This window comes from Hoplias malabaricus, chromosome 6 (assembly GCF_029633855.1).
Source record: "Hoplias malabaricus isolate fHopMal1 chromosome 6, fHopMal1.hap1, whole genome shotgun sequence".
Lineage (NCBI taxonomy): Eukaryota > Metazoa > Chordata > Actinopteri > Characiformes > Erythrinidae > Hoplias > Hoplias malabaricus.
In genome coordinates, this window is record NC_089805.1 from 13962820 (window position 1) to 13989601 (window position 26782).

A 26782-nucleotide genomic window follows, 5' to 3' on the forward strand; every position below is an offset into this window, starting at 1 on the left:
GGGCGGAGTTAACCGGACAAGGAATGAAGATCCTCAGAATGAAGGGCAGCAAACGTAACACTAGAGGTCTGCATTTCCAGGAGGAAACGCGAGATGTTGCGCCGCCTAAACCCCCGTCCCCCGATCCGCGTCTTTCCCGCTTAAAGCGAGGTCCTCGATACGGTAAACCCGCGTGGGTCACTAGGCGACGCTTATGGTGAAGGAGTTTACTGCTAAGCTGTTGGTAGTGGGATGTTAAGAGAGCACTGTCCCACAGCAGTTTACATTGGACTCTATGGAGCTGTGTAGGCCGTGAATGGAAAACGGGGTCAAAGGTCATGAAGCGGGTGGGCTATCGGCCTATAGTTTCACGTGGTGGGACCGTGGACTCTCGGGTCTGCCCGTTTGAGTTCTGGTGTCTCTAGCTCGAAAACTGACCGTGTGACAGCAGTTTGAAAGTTTGACTAAAGTTTATGGACATTTTTCCATTCATTCCTATGGGAGAAAAGATGAAAGTTCAAAGGCTTACTGTGCAAAAACTATGCAACTTTTCCAAAAGCTGTATACAAGCCCGCATCCCACAGGGAAGCTCTACGAAACAAACTTTGAACGGAGTCGATATCTCGAAAACTGTGGGCGGAGTTAACCGGACAAGAATGAACGATCCTCAGAATGAAGGGCAGCAAACGTAACACTAGAGGTCTGCATTTCCAGGAGGAAACGCGAGATGTTGCGCCGCCTAAACCCCCGCCCCCCGATCCGCGTCTTTCCCGCTTAAAGCGAGGTCCTCGATACGGTAAACCCGCGTGGGTCACTAGGCGACGCTTATGGTGAAGGAGTTTACTGCTAAGCTGTCGGTAGTGGGATGTTAAGAGAGCACTCTCCCACAGCAGTTTACATTGGACTCTATGGAGCTCTGTAGGCCGTGAATGGAAAACGATACATTTTGAATTCCACCTTTAAAAACAATTCCACCTTAAGAAACCCAGAATTGTATTGAAATGTCCACATCACAGGCCAAAAGAGTCTTAAAAGCAAAAAAAGATGGCCAATACATTTTAAATACCACCTTAATAAAAATTCCACCTTAAGAAACCCACAGTTGTATTGACACGTCCACCTTTAAAAATGACCACTTTAAATAAAGCTTAAAATGTCGAAAAGACAGCCAGTATATTGTGAATGAGGTATTCTTTAAAAATTCCACCTTAAGAAACCCTGGATAATTAAGACGTCCCCCTTAAAAATGACCTTTAAAGTGTTACAGACTGCCTGTGTATTTCTGTGGCCCTCACAGCTCTTCCCCTCAGTCTCTGCCTCTGCCCCTCCCCCTCCCCCCTCTGTCTCTCTCACACGCATGCTCACAGAATACAACTGACAGACTCATGATTCAATGAATTTCGACCGGGGAGCACCCTCCAAAAAATCACCCGTAGCTCGAAAACTTTTCCCAACCAAAATTGAACAAAGCATACCGTAGCGACAAGGAGAGTCTTGTGCTCGAGATGGTGTAAAAATTTTTGCACTTTGAGCGAGATTTGATGGTGTAATTACGAGTTAAAAACAGGCAAAGTTTTGAAAATCTGCGTGCCGACCCGCTCTTAAAATACATTGAGCTCTATGAGAGGAAAACCCTCCCAAGTGTCAAACAAAAATTCATAACTCAAGAACGGTATTCTCAAACGGTCTGAAACTTACAAGTTTGAGAAAGGGGAAATTTCTCTACCATTTAAAATTTAAATGAAGTCTGTAGGTGAAAGTATAAGGAAGTTATGGTGAAATGTTCGGCAGAAAATTGAAAAAGAAAAAAAATAATTTCAATGGGTTCCTATGGGAGCGTACCCACCCTCCGAACAAATGCTTATAGCTCGGAAAGTTTTCCTCACATCACTTAACCGTATATACCGTTGCGACAAGGAGAGTCTGGGGATCGATATGGTATAAAAAATTTGCAGATTAAGTGAGAATTGAGCATGTTATGACGAGTTAAAAACAGGAGAAAATTTTAGAAACCGCACTCTGAGCTGCTCCAAAAATACATTGAACCCTATGGGAGCCGAAACCGTCCCTAGTGCCGAACAAAAATTCATAACTCAAAAACCGTATTTTCAATAATGTTCAAATTTAGAGGTCTCAGAAAGGACAAGTTTCTCTACCATTTAAAATTTAAATGAAGTTTCTAGGTGAAACTATGAGGAAGTTATGGCGATTTGTTCGGCTGAAAAGTGAAAAAACGGCTTTTTGCCACTGAAACTACAGTGGATGACATCACCCCCACTCTAAGAGCCTCCCATTGAAATGAATGGAGGGAATTTGAAGGAGGAAAAGAAAAGGAAGGATGAGTGCAAAAATTCCGAAAACGGAAGTGATGGGAGCCGGTACGCCCGGGTCCGACCGTCTGAAATCCCGTGTCCGTAGCTTGAAAAATGACCGAGTTAGAGCACTTTGAAAATTAATTCCATAGAAATGACTGGGGAAAAACAGAGCGAAAAACGAGTGTAGCGGACGAACGAGTGCGGGTATCGGAAAGCTGTATACAAGCCCACATCGTCGCTATAGGACGCACGATTTCCAGGTGGAACGGAGTCGATAGCTCAAAAGCTGCGGGACTAGTTAAGCGGACAAGGAAACGCGGAATAATAAAAATAATAATAAAAATAATAATAATATGACTTACGGATAACAATATATCGCGCCGCTGCTTACAGCAGCAGGCGCAACATAACTAGAGGTCTGCATTTCCAGGAGGAAACGCGAGATGTTGCGCCGCCTAAACCCCCGCCCCCCGATCCGCGTCCTTCCCGCTTAAAGCGAGGTCCTCGATACGGTAAACCCGCGTGGGTCACTAGGCGACGCTTATGGTGAAGGAGTTTACTGCTAAGCCGTTGGTAGTGGGATGTTAAGAGAGCACTCTCCCACAGCAGTTTACATTGGACTCTATGGAGCTCTGTAGGCCGTGAATGGAAAACGGGGTCAAAGGTCATGAAGCGGGCGGGGTATCGGCCTATAATTTCACGTGGTGGGACCGTGGACCCTCGGGTCTGCCCGTTTGAGTTCTGGTGTCTCTAGCTCGAAAACTGACCGTGTGACGGCAGTTTAAAAGTTTGACCAAAGTTTATGGACATTTTTCCATTCATTCCTATGGGAGTAAGGATGAAACTTCAAATGCTTACTGTGCGAAAACTATGCAACTTTTCCAAAAGCTGTATACAAGCCCGCATCCCACAGGGAAGCTCTACGAAACAAACTTTGAACGGAGTCGATATCTCGAAAACTGTGGGCGGAGTTAACCGGACAAGAACGAACGATCCTCAGAATTAAGGGCAGCAAACGTAACACTAGAGGTCTGCATTTCCAGGAGGAAACGCGAGATGTTGCGCCGCCTAAACCCCCGTCCCCCGATCCGCGTCTTTCCCGCTTAAAGCGAGGTCCTCGATACGGTAAACCCGCGTGGGTCACTAGGCGACGCTTATGGTGAAGGAGTTTACTGCTAAGCTGTCGGTAGTGGGATGTTAAGAGAGCACTCTCCCACAGCAGTTTACATTGGACTCTATGGAGCTCAGTAGGCCGTGAATGGAAAACGGGGTCAAAGGTCATGAAGCGGGCGGGGTATCGGCCTATAATTTCACGTGGGGGGACCGTGGACTCTCGGGTCTGACCGTTTGAGTTCTGGTGTCTCTAGCTCGAAAACTGAGCGTGTGACAGCAGTTTGAAAGTTTGACAAAAGTTTATGGACATTTTTCCATTCATTCCTATGGGAGAAAGATGAAAGTTCAAATGCTTACTGTGCGAAAACTATGTAACTTTTCCAAAAGCTGTATACAAGCCCGCATCCCACAGGGCAGCTCTACGAAACAAACTTTGAACGGAGTCGATATCTCGAAAACTGTGGGCGGAGTTAACCGGACAAGAACGAACGATCCTCAGAATGAAGGGCAGCAAACGTAACACTAGAGGTCTGCATTTCCAGGAGGAAACGCGAGATGTTGCGCCGCCTAAACCCCCGTCCCCCGATCCGCGTCTTTACCGCTTAAAGCGAGGTCCTCGATACGGTAAACCCGCGTGGGTCACTAGGCGACGCTTATGGTGAAGGAGTTTACTGCTAAGCTGTCGGTAGTGGGATGTTAATAGAGCACTGTCCCACAGCAGTTTACATTGGACTCTATGGAGCTCTGTAGGCCGTGAATGGAAAACGGGGTCAAAGGTCATGAAGCGGGTGGCCTATCGGCCCATAATTTTACGTGGTGGGACCGTGGACCCTCGGGTCTGCCCGTTTGAGTTCTGGTGTCTCTAGCTCGAAAACTGACCGTGTGACAGCACTTTGAAAGTTTGACAAAAGTTTATGGACATTTTTCCATTCATTCCTATGGGAGTAAAGATGAAACTTCAAATGGTTACTGTGCGAAAACTATGCAACTTTTCCAAAAGCTGTATACAAGCCCGCATCCCACAGGGCAGCTCTACGAAACAAACTTTGAACGGAGTCAATATCTCGAAAACTGTGGGCGGAGTTAACCGGACAAGAACGAACGATCCTCAGAATGAAGGGCAGCAAACGTAACACTAGAGGTCTGCATTTCCAGGAGGAAACGCGAGATGTTGCGCCGCCTAAACCCCCGCCCCCCGATCCGCGTCTTTCCCGCTTAAAGCGAGGTCCTCGATACGGTAAACCCGCGTGGGTCACTAGGCGACGCTTATGGTGAAGGAGTTTACTGCTAAGCTGTCGGTAGTGGGATGTTAAGAGAGCAGTCACCCACAGCAGTTTACATTGGACTCTATGGAGCTGTGTAGGCCGTGAATGGAAAACGGGGTCAAAGGTCATGAAGCGGGCGGGGTATCGGCCTATAATTTCACGTGGCGGGACCGTGGACTCTCGGGTCTGCCCGTTTGAATTCTGGTGTCTGTAGCTCGAAAACTGAGCGTGTGACAGCAGTTTGAAAGTTTGACAAAAGTTTATGGACATTTTTCCATTCATTCCTATGAGAGTAAAGATGAAACTTCAAATGCTTACTGTGCAAAAACTATGTAACTTTTCCAAAAGCTGTATACAAGCCCGCATCCCACAGGGAAGCTCTACGAAACAAACTTTGAACGGAGTCGATATCTCGAAAACTGTTGGCGGAGTTAACCGGACAAGAATGAACGATCCTCAGAATGAAGGGCAGCAAACGTAACACTAGAGGTCTGCATTTCCAGGAGGAAACGCGAGATGTTGCGCCGCCGAAACCCCTGCCCCCCGATCCGCGTCTTTCCCGCTTAAAGCGAGGTCCTCGATACGGTAAACCCGCGTGGGTCACTAGGCGACGCTTATGGTGAAGGAGTTTACTGCTAAGCCGTCGGTAGTGGGATGTTAAGAGAGCACTCTCCCACAGCAGTTTACATTGGACTCTATGGAGCTGTGTAGGCCGTGAATGGAAAACGGGGTCAAAGGTCATGAAGCGGGTGGGCTATCGGCCCATAATTTTACGTGCTGGGACCGTGGACCCTCGGGTCTGCCGGTTTGAGTTCTGGTGTCTCTAGCTCGAAAACTGACCGTGTGACAGCAGTTTGAAAGTTTGACAAAAGTTTATGGACATTTTTCCATTCATTCCTATGGGAGTAAAGATGAAACTTCAAATGTTTCCTGTGCGAAAACTATGCAACTTTTCCAAATGCTGTATACAAGCCCGCATCCCACAGGGCAGCTCTACGAGACAAACTTTGAACGGAGTCGATATCTCGAAAACTGTGGGCGGAGTTAACCGGACAAGAATGAACGATCCTCAGAATGAAGGGCAGCAAACGTAACACTAGAGGTCTGCATTTCCAGGAGGAAACGCGAGATGTTGCGCCGCCTAAACCCCCGCCCCCCGATCCGCGTCTTTACCGCTTAAAGCGAGGTCCTCGATACGGTAAACCCGCGTGGGTCACTAGGCGACGCTTATGGTGAAGGAGTTTACTGCTAAGCTGTTGGTAGTGGGATGTTAAGAGAGCACTGTCCCACAGCAGTTTACATTGGACTCTATGGAGCTGTGTAGGCCGTGAATGGAAAACGGGGTCAAAGGTCATGAAGCGGGCGGGGTATCGGCCTATAATTTCACGTGGTGGGACCTTGGACTCTCGGGTCTGCCCGTTTGAATTCTGGTGTCTCTAGCTCGAAAACTGAGCGTGTGACAGCAGTTTGAAAGTTTGACAAAAGTTTATGGACATATTTCCATTCATTCCTATGGGACAAAAGATGAAACTTCAAATGCTTACTGTGCTAAAACTATGCAACTTTTCCAAAAGCTGTATACAAGCCCGCATCCCACAGGGAAGCTCTACGAATGAAACTTTGAACGGAGTCGATATCTCGAAAACTGTGGGCGGAGTTAACCGGACAAGAACGAACGATCCTCAGAATGAAGGGCAGCAAACGTAACACTAGAGGTCTGCATTTCCAGGAGGAAACGCGAGATGTTGCGCCGCCTAAACCCCTGCCCCCCGATCCGCCTCTTTCCCGCTTAAAGCGAGGTCCTCGATACGGTAAACCCGCGTGGGTCACTAGGCGACGCTTATGGTGAAGGAGTTTACTGCTAAGCTGTTGGTAGTGGGATGTTAATAGAGCACTGTCCCACAGCAGTTTACATTGGACTCTATGGAGCTCAGTAGGCCGTGAAAGGAAAACGGGGTCAAAGGTCATGAAGCGGGCGGGCTATCGGCCCGTAATTTCACGTGGCGGGACCGTGGACTGTCGGGTGTGCCCGTTTGAATTCTGGTGTCTGTAGCTCGAAAACTGACCGTGTGACAGCAGTTTGAAAGTTTGACAAAAGTTTATGGACATTTTTCCATTCATTCCTATGGGAGTAAAGATGAAACTTCAAATGCTTCCTGTGCGAAAACTATGCAACTTTTCCAAAAGCTGTATACAAGCCCGCATCCCACAGGGAAGCTCTACGAAACAAACTTTGAACGGAGTCGATATCTCGAAAACTGTGGGCGGAGTTAACCGGACAAGAATGAACGATCCTCAGAATGAAGGGCAGCAAACGTAACACTAGAGGTCTGCATTTCCAGGAGGAAACGCGAGATGTTGCGCCGCCTAAACCCCCGCCCCCCGATCCGCGTCTTTACCGCTTAAAGCGAGGTCCTCGATACGGTAAACCCGCGTGGGTCACTAGGCGACGCTTATGGTGAAGGAGTTTACTGCTAAGCTGTCGGTAGTGGGATGTTAAGAGAGCACTGTCCCACAGCAGTTTACATTGGACTCTATGGAGCTGTGTAGGCCGTGAATGGAAAACGGGGTCAAAGGTCATGAAGCGGGTGGGCTATCGGCCTATAATTTTACGTGGTGGGACCTTGGACCCTCGGGTCTGCCCGTTTGAGTTCTGGTGTCTCTAGCTCGAAAACTGAGCGTGTGACAGCAGTTTGAAAGTTTGACAAAAGTTTATGGACATTTTTCCATTCATTCCTATGAGAGTAAAGATGAAACTTCAAATGCTTACTGTGCAAAAACTATGTAACTTTTCCAAAAGCTGTATACAAGCGCGCATCCCACAGGGAAGCTCTACGAAACAAACTTTGAACGGAGTCGATATCTCGAAAACTGTTGGCGGAGTTAACCGGACAAGAATGAACGATCCTCAGAATGAAGGGCAGCAAACGTAACACTAGAGGTCTGCATTTCCAGGAGGAAACGCGAGATGTTGCGCCGCCTAAACCCCCGCCCCCCGATCCGCGTCTTTCCCGCTTAAAGCGAGGTCCTCGATACGGTAAACCCGCGTGGGTCACTAGGCGACGCTTATGGTGAAGGAGTTTACTGCTAAGCTGTCGGTAGTGGGATGTTAAGAGAGCAGTCTCCCACAGCAGTTTACATTGGACTCTATGGAGCTGTGTAGGCCGTGAATGGAAAACGGGGTCAAAGGTCATGAAGCGGGTGGGCTATCGGCCTATAGTTTCACGTGGTGGGACCGTGGACCCTCGGGTCTGCCCGTTTGAGTTCTGGTGTCTCTAGCTCGAAAACTGAGCGTGTGACAGCAGTTTGAAAGTTTGACAAAAGTTTATGGACATTTTTCCATTCATTCCTATGGGAGAAAAGATGAAACTTCAAATGCTTACTGTGCGAAAACTATGTAACTTTTCCAAAAGCTGTATACAAGCCCGCATCCCACAGGGAAGCTCTACGAAACAAACTTTGAACGGAGTCGATATCTCGAAAACTGTGGGCGGAGTTAACCGGACAAAAATGAACGATCCTCAGAATGAAGGGCAGCAAACGTAACACTAGAGGTCTGCATTTCCAGGAGGAAACGCGAGATGTTGCGCCGCCTAAACCCCTGCCCCCCGATCCGCGTCTTTCCCGCTTAAAGCGAGGTCCTCGACACGGTAAACCCGCGTGGGTCACTAGGCGACGCTTATGGTGAAGGAGTTTACTGCTAAGCTGTTGGTAGTGGGATGTTAAGAGAGCACTCTCCCACAGCAGTTTACATTGGACTATGTGGAGCTCTGTAGGCCGTGAATGGAAAACGGGGTCAAAGGTCATGAAGCGGGTGGGCTATCGGCCTATAATTTCATGTGGTGGGACCGTGGACTCTCGGGTCTGCCCGTTTGAGTTCTGGTGTCTCTAGTTCGAAAACTGACCGTGTGACAGCAGTTTGAAAGTTTGACAAAAGTTTATGGACATTTTTCCATTCATTCCTATGGGAGAAAACACGAAACTTCAAATGCTTACTGTGCAAAAACTATGTAACTTTTCCAAAAGCTGTATACAAGCCCGCATCCCACAGGGAAGCTCTACGAAACAAACTTTGAACGGAGTCGATATCTCGAAAACTGTGGGCGGAGTTAACCGGACAAAAATGAACGATCCTCAGAATGAAGGGCAGCAAACGTAACACTAGAGGCCTGCATTTCCAGGAGGAAACGCGAGATGTTGCGCCGCCGAAACCCCCGTCCCCCGATCCGCGTCTTTCCCGCTTAAAGCGAGGTCCTCGATACGGTAAACCCGCGTGGGTCACTAGGCGACGCTTATGGTGAAGGAGTTTACTGCTAAGCTGTCGGTAGTGGGATGTTAAGAGAGCACTCTCCCACAGCAGTTTACATTGGACTCTATGGAGATCTGTAGGCCGTGAATGGAAAACGGGGTCAAAGGTCATGAAGCGGGCGGGGTATCGGCCTATAATTTCACGTGGTGGGACCGTGGACTCTCGGGTCTGCCCGTTTGAGTTCTGGTGTCTCTAGCTCGAAAACTGACCGTGTGACAGCAGTTTGAAAGTTTGACAAAAGTTTATGGACATTTTTCCATTCATTCCTATGGGAGTTAAGATGAAACTTCAAATGCTTACTGTGCGAAAACTATGTAACTTTTCCAAAAGCTGTATACAAGCCCGCATCCCACAGGGAAGCTCTATGAAACAAACTTTGAACGGAGTCGATATCTCGAAAACTGTGGGCGGAGTTAACCGGACAAGAATGAACGATCCTCAGAATGAAGGGCAGCAAACGTAACACTAGAGGTCTGCATTTCCAGGAGGAAACGCGAGATCTTGCGCCGCCTAAACCCCCGCCCCCCGATCCGCGTCTTTCCCGCTTAAAGCGAGGTCCTCGATACGGTAAACTCGCGTGGGTCACTAGGCGACGCTTATGGTGAAGGAGTTTACTGCTAAGCCAATGGTAGTGGGATGTTAAGAGAGCACTCTCCCACAGCAGTTTATATTGGACTCTATGGAGCTGTGTAGGCCGTGAATGGAAAACGGGGTCAAAGGTCATGAAGCGGGTGGGCTATCGGCCCATAAATTCACGTGGCGGGACCGTGGACCCTCGGGTCTGCCCGTTTGAATTCTGGTGTGTCTAGCTCGAAAACTGACCGTGTGACAGCAGTTTTAAAGTTTGACAAAAGTTTATGGACATTTTTCCATTCATTCCTATGGGAGTAAAGATGAAAGTTCAAAGGCTTCCTGTGCAAAAACTATGTAACTTTTCCAAAAGCTGTATACAAGCCCGCATCCCACAGGGCAGCTCTACGAAACAAACTTTGAACGGAGTCGATATCTCGAAAACTGTGGGCGGAGTTAACCGGACAAGAACGAACGATCCTCAGAATGAAGGGCAGCAAACGTAACACTAGAGGTCTGCATTTCCAGGAGGAAACGCGAGATGTTGCGCCGCCTAAACCCCTGCCCCCCGATCCGCGTCTTTCCCGCTTAAAGCGAGGTCCTCGATACGGTAAACCCGCGTGGGTCACTAGGCGACGCTTATGGTGAAGGAGTTTACTGCTAAGCTGTTGGTAGTGGGATGTTAATAGAGCACTGTCCCACAGCAGTTTACATTGGACTCTATGGAGCTCTGTAGGCCGTGAATGGAAAAGGGGTCAAAGGTCATGAAGCGGGTGGGCTATCGGCCCATAGTTTTACGTGGTGGGACCGTGGACCCTCGGGTCTGCCCGTTTGAGTTCTGGTGTCTCTAGCTCGAAAACTGACCGTGTGACAGCACTTTGAATGTTTGACAAAAGTTTATGGACATTTTTCCATTCATTCCTATGGGAGAAAAGTTGAAACTTCAAATGCTTACTGTGCGAAAACTATGTAACTTTTCCAAAAGCTGTATACAAGCCCGCATCCCACAAGGAAGCTCTACGAAACAAACATTGAACGGGGTCGATATCTCGAAAACTGTGGGCGGAGTTAACCGGACAAGGAATGAAGATCCTCAGAATGAAGGGCAGCAAACGTAACACTAGAGGTCTGCATTTCCAGGAGGAAACGCGAGATGTTGCGCCGCCTAAACCCCCGTCCCCCGATCCGCGTCTTTCCCGCTTAAAGCGAGGTCCTCGATACGGTAAACCCGCGTGGGTCACTAGGCGACGCTTATGGTGAAGGAGTTTACTGCTAAGCTGTTGGTAGTGGGATGTTAAGAGAGCACTGTCCCACAGCAGTTTACATTGGACTCTATGGAGCTGTGTAGGCCGTGAATGGAAAACGGGGTCAAAGGTCATGAAGCGGGTGGGCTATCGGCCTATAGTTTCACGTGGTGGGACCGTGGACTCTCGGGTCTGCCCGTTTGAGTTCTGGTGTCTCTAGCTCGAAAACTGACCGTGTGACAGCAGTTTGAAAGTTTGACTAAAGTTTATGGACATTTTTCCATTCATTCCTATGGGAGAAAAGATGAAAGTTCAAAGGCTTACTGTGCAAAAACTATGCAACTTTTCCAAAAGCTGTATACAAGCCCGCATCCCACAGGGAAGCTCTACGAAACAAACTTTGAACGGAGTCGATATCTCGAAAACTGTGGGCGGAGTTAACCGGACAAGAATGAACGATCCTCAGAATGAAGGGCAGCAAACGTAACACTAGAGGTCTGCATTTCCAGGAGGAAACGCGAGATGTTGCGCCGCCTAAACCCCCGCCCCCCGATCCGCGTCTTTCCCGCTTAAAGCGAGGTCCTCGATACGGTAAACCCGCGTGGGTCACTAGGCGACGCTTATGGTGAAGGAGTTTACTGCTAAGCTGTCGGTAGTGGGATGTTAAGAGAGCACTCTCCCACAGCAGTTTACATTGGACTCTATGGAGCTCTGTAGGCCGTGAATGGAAAACGATACATTTTGAATTCCACCTTTAAAAACAATTCCACCTTAAGAAACCCAGAATTGTATTGAAATGTCCACATCACAGGCCAAAAGAGTCTTAAAAGCAAAAAAAGATGGCCAATACATTTTAAATACCACCTTAATAAAAATTCCACCTTAAGAAACCCACAGTTGTATTGACACGTCCACCTTTAAAAATGACCACTTTAAATAAAGCTTAAAATGTCGAAAAGACAGCCAGTATATTGTGAATGAGGTATTCTTTAAAAATTCCACCTTAAGAAACCCTGGATAATTAAGACGTCCCCCTTAAAAATGACCTTTAAAGTGTTACAGACTGCCTGTGTATTTCTGTGGCCCTCACAGCTCTTCCCCTCAGTCTCTGCCTCTGCCCCTCCCCCTCCCCCCTCTGTCTCTCTCACACGCATGCTCACAGAATACAACTGACAGACTCATGATTCAATGAATTTCGACCGGGGAGCACCCTCCAAAAAATCACCCGTAGCTCGAAAACTTTTCCCAACCAAAATTGAACAAAGCATACCGTAGCGACAAGGAGAGTCTTGTGCTCGAGATGGTGTAAAAATTTTTGCACTTTGAGCGAGATTTGATGGTGTAATTACGAGTTAAAAACAGGCAAAGTTTTGAAAATCTGCGTGCCGACCCGCTCTTAAAATACATTGAGCTCTATGAGAGGAAAACCCTCCCAAGTGTCAAACAAAAATTCATAACTCAAGAACGGTATTCTCAAACGGTCTGAAACTTACAAGTTTGAGAAAGGGGAAATTTCTCTACCATTTAAAATTTAAATGAAGTCTGTAGGTGAAAGTATAAGGAAGTTATGGTGAAATGTTCGGCAGAAAATTGAAAAAGAAAAAAAATAATTTCAATGGGTTCCTATGGGAGCGTACCCACCCTCCGAACAAATGCTTATAGCTCGGAAAGTTTTCCTCACATCACTTAACCGTATATACCGTTGCGACAAGGAGAGTCTGGGGATCGATATGGTATAAAAAATTTGCAGATTAAGTGAGAATTGAGCATGTTATGACGAGTTAAAAACAGGAGAAAATTTTAGAAACCGCACTCTGAGCTGCTCCAAAAATACATTGAACCCTATGGGAGCCGAAACCGTCCCTAGTGCCGAACAAAAATTCATAACTCAAAAACCGTATTTTCAATAATGTTCAAATTTAGAGGTCTCAGAAAGGACAAGTTTCTCTACCATTTAAAATTTAAATGAAGTTTCTAGGTGAAACTATGAGGAAGTTATGGCGATTTGTTCGGCTGAAAAGTGAAAAAACGGCTTTTTGCCACTGAAACTACAATGGATGACATCACCCCCACTCTAAGAGCCTCCCATTGAAATGAATGGAGGGAATTTGAAGGAGGAAAAGAAAAGGAAGGATGAGTGCAAAAATTCCGAAAACGGAAGTGATGGGAGCCGGTACGCCCGGGTCCGACCGTCTGAAATCCCGTGTCCGTAGCTTGAAAAATGACCGAGTTAGAGCACTTTGAAAATTAATTCCATAGAAATGACTGGGGAAAAACAGAGCGAAAAACGAGTGTAGCGGACGAACGAGTGCGGGTATCGGAAAGCTGTATACAAGCCCACATCGTCGCTATAGGACGCACGATTTCCAGGTGGAACGGAGTCGATAGCTCAAAAGCTGCGGGACTAGTTAAGCGGACAAGGAAACGCGGAATAATAAAAATAATAATAAAAATAATAATAATATGACTTACGGATAACAATATATCGCGCCGCTGCTTACAGCAGCAGGCGCAACATAACTAGAGGTCTGCATTTCCAGGAGGAAACGCGAGATGTTGCGCCGCCTAAACCCCCGCCCCCCGATCCGCGTCCTTCCCGCTTAAAGCGAGGTCCTCGATACGGTAAACCCGCGTGGGTCACTAGGCGACGCTTATGGTGAAGGAGTTTACTGCTAAGCCGTTGGTAGTGGGATGTTAAGAGAGCACTCTCCCACAGCAGTTTACATTGGACTCTATGGAGCTCTGTAGGCCGTGAATGGAAAACGGGGTCAAAGGTCATGAAGCGGGCGGGGTATCGGCCTATAATTTCACGTGGTGGGACCGTGGACCCTCGGGTCTGCCCGTTTGAGTTCTGGTGTCTCTAGCTCGAAAACTGACCGTGTGACGGCAGTTTAAAAGTTTGACCAAAGTTTATGGACATTTTTCCATTCATTCCTATGGGAGTAAGGATGAAACTTCAAATGCTTACTGTGCGAAAACTATGCAACTTTTCCAAAAGCTGTATACAAGCCCGCATCCCACAGGGAAGCTCTACGAAACAAACTTTGAACGGAGTCGATATCTCGAAAACTGTGGGCGGAGTTAACCGGACAAGAACGAACGATCCTCAGAATTAAGGGCAGCAAACGTAACACTAGAGGTCTGCATTTCCAGGAGGAAACGCGAGATGTTGCGCCGCCTAAACCCCCGTCCCCCGATCCGCGTCTTTCCCGCTTAAAGCGAGGTCCTCGATACGGTAAACCCGCGTGGGTCACTAGGCGACGCTTATGGTGAAGGAGTTTACTGCTAAGCTGTCGGTAGTGGGATGTTAAGAGAGCACTCTCCCACAGCAGTTTACATTGGACTCTATGGAGCTCAGTAGGCCGTGAATGGAAAACGGGGTCAAAGGTCATGAAGCGGGCGGGGTATCGGCCTATAATTTCACGTGGGGGGACCGTGGACTCTCGGGTCTGACCGTTTGAGTTCTGGTGTCTCTAGCTCGAAAACTGAGCGTGTGACAGCAGTTTGAAAGTTTGACAAAAGTTTATGGACATTTTTCCATTCATTCCTATGGGAGAAAGATGAAAGTTCAAATGCTTACTGTGCGAAAACTATGTAACTTTTCCAAAAGCTGTATACAAGCCCGCATCCCACAGGGCAGCTCTACGAAACAAACTTTGAACGGAGTCGATATCTCGAAAACTGTGGGCGGAGTTAACCGGACAAGAACGAACGATCCTCAGAATGAAGGGCAGCAAACGTAACACTAGAGGTCTGCATTTCCAGGAGGAAACGCGAGATGTTGCGCCGCCTAAACCCCCGTCCCCCGATCCGCGTCTTTACCGCTTAAAGCGAGGTCCTCGATACGGTAAACCCGCGTGGGTCACTAGGCGACGCTTATGGTGAAGGAGTTTACTGCTAAGCTGTCGGTAGTGGGATGTTAATAGAGCACTGTCCCACAGCAGTTTACATTGGACTCTATGGAGCTCTGTAGGCCGTGAATGGAAAACGGGGTCAAAGGTCATGAAGCGGGTGGCCTATCGGCCCATAATTTTACGTGGTGGGACCGTGGACCCTCGGGTCTGCCCGTTTGAGTTCTGGTGTCTCTAGCTCGAAAACTGACCGTGTGACAGCACTTTGAAAGTTTGACAAAAGTTTATGGACATTTTTCCATTCATTCCTATGGGAGTAAAGATGAAACTTCAAATGGTTACTGTGCGAAAACTATGCAACTTTTCCAAAAGCTGTATACAAGCCCGCATCCCACAGGGCAGCTCTACGAAACAAACTTTGAACGGAGTCAATATCTCGAAAACTGTGGGCGGAGTTAACCGGACAAGAACGAACGATCCTCAGAATGAAGGGCAGCAAACGTAACACTAGAGGTCTGCATTTCCAGGAGGAAACGCGAGATGTTGCGCCGCCTAAACCCCCGCCCCCCGATCCGCGTCTTTCCCGCTTAAAGCGAGGTCCTCGATACGGTAAACCCGCGTGGGTCACTAGGCGACGCTTATGGTGAAGGAGTTTACTGCTAAGCTGTCGGTAGTGGGATGTTAAGAGAGCAGTCACCCACAGCAGTTTACATTGGACTCTATGGAGCTGTGTAGGCCGTGAATGGAAAACGGGGTCAAAGGTCATGAAGCGGGCGGGGTATCGGCCTATAATTTCACGTGGCGGGACCGTGGACTCTCGGGTCTGCCCGTTTGAATTCTGGTGTCTGTAGCTCGAAAACTGAGCGTGTGACAGCAGTTTGAAAGTTTGACAAAAGTTTATGGACATTTTTCCATTCATTCCTATGAGAGTAAAGATGAAACTTCAAATGCTTACTGTGCAAAAACTATGTAACTTTTCCAAAAGCTGTATACAAGCCCGCATCCCACAGGGAAGCTCTACGAAACAAACTTTGAACGGAGTCGATATCTCGAAAACTGTTGGCGGAGTTAACCGGACAAGAATGAACGATCCTCAGAATGAAGGGCAGCAAACGTAACACTAGAGGTCTGCATTTCCAGGAGGAAACGCGAGATGTTGCGCCGCCGAAACCCCTGCCCCCCGATCCGCGTCTTTCCCGCTTAAAGCGAGGTCCTCGATACGGTAAACCCGCGTGGGTCACTAGGCGACGCTTATGGTGAAGGAGTTTACTGCTAAGCCGTCGGTAGTGGGATGTTAAGAGAGCACTCTCCCACAGCAGTTTACATTGGACTCTATGGAGCTGTGTAGGCCGTGAATGGAAAACGGGGTCAAAGGTCATGAAGCGGGTGGGCTATCGGCCCATAATTTTACGTGCTGGGACCGTGGACCCTCGGGTCTGCCGGTTTGAGTTCTGGTGTCTCTAGCTCGAAAACTGACCGTGTGACAGCAGTTTGAAAGTTTGACAAAAGTTTATGGACATTTTTCCATTCATTCCTATGGGAGTAAAGATGAAACTTCAAATGTTTCCTGTGCGAAAACTATGCAACTTTTCCAAATGCTGTATACAAGCCCGCATCCCACAGGGCAGCTCTACGAGACAAACTTTGAACGGAGTCGATATCTCGAAAACTGTGGGCGGAGTTAACCGGACAAGAATGAACGATCCTCAGAATGAAGGGCAGCAAACGTAACACTAGAGGTCTGCATTTCCAGGAGGAAACGCGAGATGTTGCGCCGCCTAAACCCCCGCCCCCCGATCCGCGTCTTTACCGCTTAAAGCGAGGTCCTCGATACGGTAAACCCGCGTGGGTCACTAGGCGACGCTTATGGTGAAGGAGTTTACTGCTAAGCTGTTGGTAGTGGGATGTTAAGAGAGCACTGTCCCACAGCAGTTTACATTGGACTCTATGGAGCTGTGTAGGCCGTGAATGGAAAACGGGGTCAAAGGTCATGAAGCGGGCGGGGTATCGGCCTATAATTTCACGTGGTGGGACCTTGGACTCTCGGGTCTGCCCGTTTGAATTCTGGTGTCTCTAGCTCGAAAACTGAGCGTGTGACAGCAGTTTGAAAGTTTGACAAAAGTTTATGGACATATTTCCATTCATTCCTATGGGACAAAAGATGAAACTTCAAATGCTTACTGTGCTAAAACTATGCAACTTTTCCAAAAGCTGTATACAAGCCCGCATCCCACAGGGAAGCTCTACGAAACAAACTTTGAACGGAGTCGATATCTCGAAAACTGTGGGCGGAGTTAACCGGACAAGAACGAACGATCCTCAGAATGAAGGGCAGCAAACGTAACACTAGAGGTCTGCATTTCCAGGAGGAAACGCGAGATGTTGCGCCGCCTAAACCCCTGCCCCCCGATCCGCCTCTTTCCCGCTTAAAGCGAGGTCCTCGATACGGTAAACCCGCGTGGGTCACTAGGCGACGCTTATGGTGAAGGAGTTTACTGCTAAGCTGTTGGTAGTGGGATGTTAATAGAGCACTGTCCCACAGCAGTTTACATTGGACTCTATGGAGCTCAGTAGGCCGTGAAAGGAAAACGGGGTCAAAGGTCATGAAGCGGGCGGGCTATCGGCCCGTAATTTCACGTGGCGGGACCGTGGACTGTCGGGTGTGCCCGTTTGAATTCTGGTGTCTGTAGCTCGAAAACTGACCGTGTGACAGCAGTTTGAAAGTTTGACAAAAGTTTATGGACATTTTTCCATTCATTCCTATGGGAGTAAAGATGAAACTTCAAATGCTTCCTGTGCGAAAACTATGCAACTTTTCCAAAAGCTGTATACAAGCCCGCATCCCACAGGGAAGCTCTACGAAACAAACTTTGAACGGAGTCGATATCTCGAAAACTGTGGGCGGAGTTAACCGGACAAGAATGAACGATCCTCAGAATGAAGGGCAGCAAACGTAACACTAGAGGTCTGCATTTCCAGGAGGAAACGCGAGATGTTGCGCCGCCTAAACCCCCGCCCCCCGATCCGCGTCTTTACCGCTTAAAGCGAGGTCCTCGATACGGTAAACCCGCGTGGGTCACTAGGCGACGCTTATGGTGAAGGAGTTTACTGCTAAGCTGTCGGTAGTGGGATGTTAAGAGAGCACTGTCCCACAGCAGTTTACATTGGACTCTATGGAGCTGTGTAGGCCGTGAATGGAAAACGGGGTCAAAGGTCATGAAGCGGGTGGGCTATCGGCCTATAATTTTACGTGGTGGGACCTTGGACCCTCGGGTCTGCCCGTTTGAGTTCTGGTGTCTCTAGCTCGAAAACTGAGCGTGTGACAGCAGTTTGAAAGTTTGACAAAAGTTTATGGACATTTTTCCATTCATTCCTATGAGAGTAAAGATGAAACTTCAAATGCTTACTGTGCAAAAACTATGTAACTTTTCCAAAAGCTGTATACAAGCGCGCATCCCACAGGGAAGCTCTACGAAACAAACTTTGAACGGAGTCGATATCTCGAAAACTGTTGGCGGAGTTAACCGGACAAGAATGAACGATCCTCAGAATGAAGGGCAGCAAACGTAACACTAGAGGTCTGCATTTCCAGGAGGAAACGCGAGATGTTGCGCCGCCTAAACCCCCGCCCCCCGATCCGCGTCTTTCCCGCTTAAAGCGAGGTCCTCGATACGGTAAACCCGCGTGGGTCACTAGGCGACGCTTATGGTGAAGGAGTTTACTGCTAAGCTGTCGGTAGTGGGATGTTAAGAGAGCAGTCTCCCACAGCAGTTTACATTGGACTCTATGGAGCTGTGTAGGCCGTGAATGGAAAACGGGGTCAAAGGTCATGAAGCGGGTGGGCTATCGGCCTATAGTTTCACGTGGTGGGACCGTGGACCCTCGGGTCTGCCCGTTTGAGTTCTGGTGTCTCTAGCTCGAAAACTGAGCGTGTGACAGCAGTTTGAAAGTTTGACAAAAGTTTATGGACATTTTTCCATTCATTCCTATGGGAGAAAAGATGAAACTTCAAATGCTTACTGTGCGAAAACTATGTAACTTTTCCAAAAGCTGTATACAAGCCCGCATCCCACAGGGAAGCTCTACGAAACAAACTTTGAACGGAGTCGATATCTCGAAAACTGTGGGCGGAGTTAACCGGACAAAAATGAACGATCCTCAGAATGAAGGGCAGCAAACGTAACACTAGAGGTCTGCATTTCCAGGAGGAAACGCGAGATGTTGCGCCGCCTAAACCCCTGCCCCCCGATCCGCGTCTTTCCCGCTTAAAGCGAGGTCCTCGACACGGTAAACCCGCGTGGGTCACTAGGCGACGCTTATGGTGAAGGAGTTTACTGCTAAGCTGTTGGTAGTGGGATGTTAAGAGAGCACTCTCCCACAGCAGTTTACATTGGACTATGTGGAGCTCTGTAGGCCGTGAATGGAAAACGGGGTCAAAGGTCATGAAGCGGGTGGGCTATCGGCCTATAATTTCATGTGGTGGGACCGTGGACTCTCGGGTCTGCCCGTTTGAGTTCTGGTGTCTCTAGTTCGAAAACTGACCGTGTGACAGCAGTTTGAAAGTTTGACAAAAGTTTATGGACATTTTTCCATTCATTCCTATGGGAGAAAACACGAAACTTCAAATGCTTACTGTGCAAAAACTATGTAACTTTTCCAAAAGCTGTATACAAGCCCGCATCCCACAGGGAAGCTCTACGAAACAAACTTTGAACGGAGTCGATATCTCGAAAACTGTGGGCGGAGTTAACCGGACAAAAATGAACGATCCTCAGAATGAAGGGCAGCAAACGTAACACTAGAGGCCTGCATTTCCAGGAGGAAACGCGAGATGTTGCGCCGCCGAAACCCCCGTCCCCCGATCCGCGTCTTTCCCGCTTAAAGCGAGGTCCTCGATACGGTAAACCCGCGTGGGTCACTAGGCGACGCTTATGGTGAAGGAGTTTACTGCTAAGCTGTCGGTAGTGGGATGTTAAGAGAGCACTCTCCCACAGCAGTTTACATTGGACTCTATGGAGCTGTGTAGGCCATGAATGGAAAACGGGGTCAAAGGTCATGAAGCGGGCGGGGTATCGGCCTATAATTTCACGTGGCGGGACCGTGGACTCTCGGGTCTGCCCGTTTGAATTCTGGTGTCTGTAGCTCGAAAACTGAGCGTGTGACAGCAGTTTGAAAGTTTGACAAAAGTTTATGGACATTTTTCCATTCATTCCTATGAGAGTAAAGATGAAACTTCAAATGCTTACTGTGCAAAAACTATGTAACTTTTCCAAAAGCTGTATACAAGCCCACATCCCACAGGGAAGCTCTACGAATGAAACTTTGAACGGAGTCGATATCTCGAAAACTGTGGGCGGAGTTAACCGGACAAGAATGAACGATCCTCAGAATGAAGGGCAGCAAACGTAACACTAGAGGTCTGCATTTCCAGGAGGAAACGCGAGATGTTGCGCCGCCTAAACCCCCGTCCCCCGATCCGCGTCTTTCCCGCTTAAAGCGAGGTCCTCGATACGGTAAACCCGCGTGGGTCACTAGGCGACGCTTATGGTGAAGGAGTTTACTGCTAAGCTGTTGGTAGTGGGATGTTAAGAGAGCACTGTCCCACAGCAGTTTACATTGGACTCTATGGAGCTGTGTAGGCCGTGAATGGAAAACGGGGTCAAAGGTCATGAAGCGGGTGGGCTATCGGCCTATAGTTTCACGTGGTGGGACCGTGGACTCTCGGGTCTGCCCGTTTGAGTTCTGGTGTCTCTAGCTCGAAAACTGACCGTGTGACAGCAGTTTGAAAGTTTGACTAAAGTTTATGGACATTTTTCCATTCATTCCTATGGGAGAAAAGATGAAACTTCGAAGGCTTACTGTGCAAAAACTATGCAACTTTTCCAAAAGCTGTATACAAGCCCGCATCCCACAGGGAAGCTCTACGAGACAAACTTTGAACGGAGTCGATATCTCGAAAACTGTGGGCGGAGTTAACCGGACAAGAATGAACGATCCTCAGAATGAAGGGCAGCAAACGTAACACTAGAGGTCTGCATTTCCAGGAGGAAACGCGAGATGTTGCGCCGCCTAAACCCCCGTCCCCCGATCCCCGTCTTTCCCGCTTAAAGCGAGGTCCTCGGTACGGTAAACCCGCGTGGGTCACTAGGCGACGCTTATGCTGAAGGAGTTTACTGCTAAGCTGTTGGTAGTGGGATGTTAAGAGAGCACTCTCCCACAGCAGTTTACATTGGACTCTATGGAGCTGTGTAGGCCGTGAATGGAAAACGGGGTCAAAGGTCATGAAGCGGGTGGGCTATCGGCCCATAATTTTACGTGCTGGGACCGTGGACCCTCGGGTCTGCCGGTTTGAGTTCTGGTGTCTCTAGCTCGAAAACTGACCGTGTGACAGCAGTTTGAAAGTTTGACAAAAGTTTATGGACATTTTTCCATTCATTCCTATGGGAGTAAAGATGAAACTTCAAATGTTTCCTGTGCGAAAACTATGCAACTTTTCCAAATGCTGTATACAAGCCCGCATCCCACAGGGCAGCTCTACGAGACAAACTTTGAACGGAGTCGATATCTCGAAAACTGTGGGCGGAGTTAACCGGACAAGAATGAACGATCCTCAGAATGAAGGGCAGCAAACGTAACACTAGAGGTCTGCATTTCCAGGAGGAAACGCGAGATGTTGCGCCGCCTAAACCCCCGCCCCCCGATCCGCGTCTTTACCGCTTAAAGCGAGGTCCTCGATACGGTAAACCCGCGTGGGTCACTAGGCGACGCTTATGGTGAAGGAGTTTACTGCTAAGCTGTTGGTAGTGGGATGTTAAGAGAGCACTGTCCCACAGCAGTTTACATTGGACTCTATGGAGCTGTGTAGGCCGTGAATGGAAAACGGGGTCAAAGGTCATGAAGCGGGCGGGGTATCGGCCTATAATTTCACGTGGTGGGACCTTGGACTCTCGGGTCTGCCCGTTTGAATTCTGGTGTCTCTAGCTCGAAAACTGAGCGTGTGACAGCAGTTTGAAAGTTTGACAAAAGTTTATGGACATATTTCCATTCATTCCTATGGGAGAAAGATGAAAGTTCAAATGCTTACTGTGCGAAAACTATGTAACTTTTCCAAAAGCTGTATACAAGCCCGCATCCCACAGGGCAGCTCTACGAAACAAACTTTGAACGGAGTCGATATCTCGAAAACTGTGGGCGGAGTTAACCGGACAAGAACGAACGATCCTCAGAATGAAGGGCAGCAAACGTAACACTAGAGGTCTGCATTTCCAGGAGGAAACGCGAGATGTTGCGCCGCCTAAACCCCCGTCCCCCGATCCGCGTCTTTACCGCTTAAAGCGAGGTCCTCGATACGGTAAACCCGCGTGGGTCACTAGGCGACGCTTATGGTGAAGGAGTTTACTGCTAAGCTGTCGGTAGTGGGATGTTAATAGAGCACTGTCCCACAGCAGTTTACATTGGACTCTATGGAGCTCTGTAGGCCGTGAATGGAAAACGGGGTCAAAGGTCATGAAGCGGGTGGCCTATCGGCCCATAATTTTACGTGGTGGGACCGTGGACCCTCGGGTCTGCCCGTTTGAGTTCTGGTGTCTCTAGCTCGAAAACTGACCGTGTGACAGCACTTTGAAAGTTTGACAAAAGTTTATGGACATTTTTCCATTCATTCCTATGGGAGTAAAGATGAAACTTCAAATGGTTACTGTGCGAAAACTATGCAACTTTTCCAAAAGCTGTATACAAGCCCGCATCCCACAGGGCAGCTCTACGAAACAAACTTTGAACGGAGTCAATATCTCGAAAACTGTGGGCGGAGTTAACCGGACAAGAACGAACGATCCTCAGAATGAAGGGCAGCAAACGTAACACTAGAGGTCTGCATTTCCAGGAGGAAACGCGAGATGTTGCGCCGCCTAAACCCCCGCCCCCCGATCCGCGTCTTTCCCGCTTAAAGCGAGGTCCTCGATACGGTAAACCCGCGTGGGTCACTAGGCGACGCTTATGGTGAAGGAGTTTACTGCTAAGCTGTCGGTAGTGGGATGTTAAGAGAGCAGTCACCCACAGCAGTTTACATTGGACTCTATGGAGCTGTGTAGGCCGTGAATGGAAAACGGGGTCAAAGGTCATGAAGCGGGCGGGGTATCGGCCTATAATTTCACGTGGCGGGACCGTGGACTCTCGGGTCTGCCCGTTTGAATTCTGGTGTCTGTAGCTCGAAAACTGAGCGTGTGACAGCAGTTTGAAAGTTTGACAAAAGTTTATGGACATTTTTCCATTCATTCCTATGAGAGTAAAGATGAAACTTCAAATGCTTACTGTGCAAAAACTATGTAACTTTTCCAAAAGCTGTATACAAGCCCGCATCCCACAGGGAAGCTCTACGAAACAAACTTTGAACGGAGTCGATATCTCGAAAACTGTTGGCGGAGTTAACCGGACAAGAATGAACGATCCTCAGAATGAAGGGCAGCAAACGTAACACTAGAGGTCTGCATTTCCAGGAGGAAACGCGAGATGTTGCGCCGCCGAAACCCCTGCCCCCCGATCCGCGTCTTTCCCGCTTAAAGCGAGGTCCTCGATACGGTAAACCCGCGTGGGTCACTAGGCGACGCTTATGGTGAAGGAGTTTACTGCTAAGCCGTCGGTAGTGGGATGTTAAGAGAGCACTCTCCCACAGCAGTTTACATTGGACTCTATGGAGCTGTGTAGGCCGTGAATGGAAAACGGGGTCAAAGGTCATGAAGCGGGTGGGCTATCGGCCCATAATTTTACGTGCTGGGACCGTGGACCCTCGGGTCTGCCGGTTTGAGTTCTGGTGTCTCTAGCTCGAAAACTGACCGTGTGACAGCAGTTTGAAAGTTTGACAAAAGTTTATGGACATTTTTCCATTCATTCCTATGGGAGTAAAGATGAAACTTCAAATGTTTCCTGTGCGAAAACTATGCAACTTTTCCAAATGCTGTATACAAGCCCGCATCCCACAGGGCAGCTCTACGAGACAAACTTTGAACGGAGTCGATATCTCGAAAACTGTGGGCGGAGTTAACCGGACAAGAATGAACGATCCTCAGAATGAAGGGCAGCAAACGTAACACTAGAGGTCTGCATTTCCAGGAGGAAACGCGAGATGTTGCGCCGCCTAAACCCCCGCCCCCCGATCCGCGTCTTTACCGCTTAAAGCGAGGTCCTCGATACGGTAAACCCGCGTGGGTCACTAGGCGACGCTTATGGTGAAGGAGTTTACTGCTAAGCTGTTGGTAGTGGGATGTTAAGAGAGCACTGTCCCACAGCAGTTTACATTGGACTCTATGGAGCTGTGTAGGCCGTGAATGGAAAACGGGGTCAAAGGTCATGAAGCGGGCGGGGTATCGGCCTATAATTTCACGTGGTGGGACCTTGGACTCTCGGGTCTGCCCGTTTGAATTCTGGTGTCTCTAGCTCGAAAACTGAGCGTGTGACAGCAGTTTGAAAGTTTGACAAAAGTTTATGGACATATTTCCATTCATTCCTATGGGACAAAAGATGAAACTTCAAATGCTTACTGTGCTAAAACTATGCAACTTTTCCAAAAGCTGTATACAAGCCCGCATCCCACAGGGAAGCTCTACGAATGAAACTTTGAACGGAGTCGATATCTCGAAAACTGTGGGCGGAGTTAACCGGACAAGAACGAACGATCCTCAGAATGAAGGGCAGCAAACGTAACACTAGAGGTCTGCATTTCCAGGAGGAAACGCGAGATGTTGCGCCGCCTAAACCCCTGCCCCCCGATCCGCCTCTTTCCCGCTTAAAGCGAGGTCCTCGATACGGTAAACCCGCGTGGGTCACTAGGCGACGCTTATGGTGAAGGAGTTTACTGCTAAGCTGTTGGTAGTGGGATGTTAATAGAGCACTGTCCCACAGCAGTTTACATTGGACTCTATGGAGCTCAGTAGGCCGTGAAAGGAAAACGGGGTCAAAGGTCATGAAGCGGGTGGCCTATCGGCCCATAATTTTACGTGGTGGGACCGTGGACCCTCGGGTCTGCCCGTTTGAGTTCTGGTGTCTCTAGCTCGAAAACTGACCGTGTGACAGCACTTTGAAAGTTTGACAAAAGTTTATGGACATTTTTCCATTCATTCCTATGGGAGTAAAGATGAAACTTCAAATGGTTACTGTGCGAAAACTATGCAACTTTTCCAAAAGCTGTATACAAGCCCGCATCCCACAGGGCAGCTCTACGAAACAAACTTTGAACGGAGTCAATATCTCGAAAACTGTGGGCGGAGTTAACCGGACAAGAACGAACGATCCTCAGAATGAAGGGCAGCAAACGTAACACTAGAGGTCTGCATTTCCAGGAGGAAACGCGAGATGTTGCGCCGCCTAAACCCCCGCCCCCCGATCCGCGTCTTTCCCGCTTAAAGCGAGGTCCTCGATACGGTAAACCCGCGTGGGTCACTAGGCGACGCTTATGGTGAAGGAGTTTACTGCTAAGCTGTCGGTAGTGGGATGTTAAGAGAGCAGTCACCCACAGCAGTTTACATTGGACTCTATGGAGCTGTGTAGGCCGTGAATGGAAAACGGGGTCAAAGGTCATGAAGCGGGCGGGGTATCGGCCTATAATTTCACGTGGCGGGACCGTGGACTCTCGGGTCTGCCCGTTTGAATTCTGGTGTCTGTAGCTCGAAAACTGAGCGTGTGACAGCAGTTTGAAAGTTTGACAAAAGTTTATGGACATTTTTCCATTCATTCCTATGAGAGTAAAGATGAAACTTCAAATGCTTACTGTGCAAAAACTATGTAACTTTTCCAAAAGCTGTATACAAGCCCGCATCCCACAGGGAAGCTCTACGAAACAAACTTTGAACGGAGTCGATATCTCGAAAACTGTTGGCGGAGTTAACCGGACAAGAATGAACGATCCTCAGAATGAAGGGCAGCAAACGTAACACTAGAGGTCTGCATTTCCAGGAGGAAACGCGAGATGTTGCGCCGCCGAAACCCCTGCCCCCCGATCCGCGTCTTTCCCGCTTAAAGCGAGGTCCTCGATACGGTAAACCCGCGTGGGTCACTAGGCGACGCTTATGGTGAAGGAGTTTACTGCTAAGCTGTTGGTAGTGGGATGTTAAGAGAGCACTGTCCCACAGCAGTTTACATTGGACTCTATGGAGCTGTGTAGGCCGTGAATGGAAAACGGGGTCAAAGGTCATGAAGCGGGCGGGGTATCGGCCTATAATTTCACGTGGTGGGACCTTGGACTCTCGGGTCTGCCCGTTTGAATTCTGGTGTCTCTAGCTCGAAAACTGAGCGTGTGACAGCAGTTTGAAAGTTTGACAAAAGTTTATGGACATATTTCCATTCATTCCTATGGGACAAAAGATGAAACTTCAAATGCTTACTGTGCTAAAACTATGCAACTTTTCCAAAAGCTGTATACAAGCCCGCATCCCACAGGGAAGCTCTACGAATGAAACTTTGAACGGAGTCGATATCTCGAAAACTGTGGGCGGAGTTAACCGGACAAGAACGAACGATCCTCAGAATGAAGGGCAGCAAACGTAACACTAGAGGTCTGCATTTCCAGGAGGAAACGCGAGATGTTGCGCCGCCTAAACCCCTGCCCCCCGATCCGCCTCTTTCCCGCTTAAAGCGAGGTCCTCGATACGGTAAACCCGCGTGGGTCACTAGGCGACGCTTATGGTGAAGGAGTTTACTGCTAAGCTGTTGGTAGTGGGATGTTAATAGAGCACTGTCCCACAGCAGTTTACATTGGACTCTATGGAGCTCAGTAGGCCGTGAAAGGAAAACGGGGTCAAAGGTCATGAAGCGGGCGGGCTATCGGCCCGTAATTTCACGTGGCGGGACCGTGGACTGTCGGGTGTGCCCGTTTGAATTCTGGTGTCTGTAGCTCGAAAACTGACCGTGTGACAGCAGTTTGAAAGTTTGACAAAAGTTTATGGACATTTTTCCATTCATTCCTATGGGAGTAAAGATGAAACTTCAAATGCTTCCTGTGCGAAAACTATGCAACTTTTCCAAAAGCTGTATACAAGCCCGCATCCCACAGGGAAGCTCTACGAAACAAACTTTGAACGGAGTCGATATCTCGAAAACTGTGGGCGGAGTTAACCGGACAAGAATGAACGATCCTCAGAATGAA